Source organism: Nematolebias whitei, chromosome 10, assembly GCF_014905685.2.
Source record: "Nematolebias whitei isolate Nwh7 chromosome 10, NemWhi1, whole genome shotgun sequence".
In the NCBI taxonomy this organism is placed as follows: Eukaryota; Metazoa; Chordata; class Actinopteri; order Cyprinodontiformes; family Rivulidae; genus Nematolebias; species Nematolebias whitei.
In genome coordinates, this window is record NC_056507.1 from 932,272 (window position 1) to 933,221 (window position 950).

General features: G+C 51.7%; 1 protein-coding gene across 1 annotated transcript in view; it reads left to right on the forward strand.

The window, feature by feature from the left end:
• The window catches only part of cttnbp2 (cortactin binding protein 2), a gene marked incomplete in the record, with an annotated part of 103,299 nt that overhangs the window by 1,004 nt on the left and 101,345 nt on the right, over positions 1-950 (forward strand).

Consider the following 950-nt stretch of genomic DNA (forward strand, 5'->3'; position numbering starts at 1 on the left):
TCCATCCATCCATCCATCATCTTTACCCGCTTCTTCCTTTTTGGGTCACGGGGTTCACTGGTGCCCATATCAGCTATCACTGTGCGAGAGGTGGGGGACACCTGGACAGGTCTCCACTTCATCACAAGGACACCTGGACAGATGTCCAGTCCATCACAGGGACACCTGGTCAGGTCTCCAGTCCATCACAGGGACACCTGGACAGGTGTCCAGTCCATCACAGGGACACCTGGACAGGTGTCCAGTCCATCACAGGGACACCTGGACAGATGTCCAGTCCATCACAGGGACACCTGGTCAGGTCTCCAGTCCATCACAGGGACACCTGGAGACAAACGAGACAACCATTCTCTCTCACCTCGGGAGTTCATCTAGTGAACCAGGAAACAAAAAGTGTTTCTCAGCTGAAGCTGACGTGGTAGTAGCTGAGAGTCTTTCTCAGCAGATGTCCAAGCGTAAATGGACCGATGTTTGTTGTTATGATGGTCGGGACTCAAACCTGCGAACATTTTTAATTTTCTTCTGTTTTGTACTGAAACAAAGGCTTCATGTGCACAAACATGTGCTGCAGCTAATCCTGCTAGCTGAGCATCTCTTCCTTCACTGGTCCTATGACTCATGAGGAGAGGGATGCTCCATCCATCCGTGTGTCCATGCGTCTGACCATCCAACCATCCATCCGTCATCCGTTCATCTGTCCATCATCTGTCCCACACTGGCCTGGTCCATTTTAACTAGACTGAATATTCTATACTCCCCGTCCATCTAGAGCTCGAACACACGGCGTACGTCGCTCGTTACTTTAGTTTCAAGGTTTGATACGTCGGCCTCAGATGGAGCGAGCGCGAACGACGAGCATTTCCTTGAAGTCGCGTCCGTCTCTGGTCCGTCTCTGGTCTATCGCTGGTCTGTCTCTGGTCTGTCTCTGGTCCGTCTCTGGTCTGTCTCTG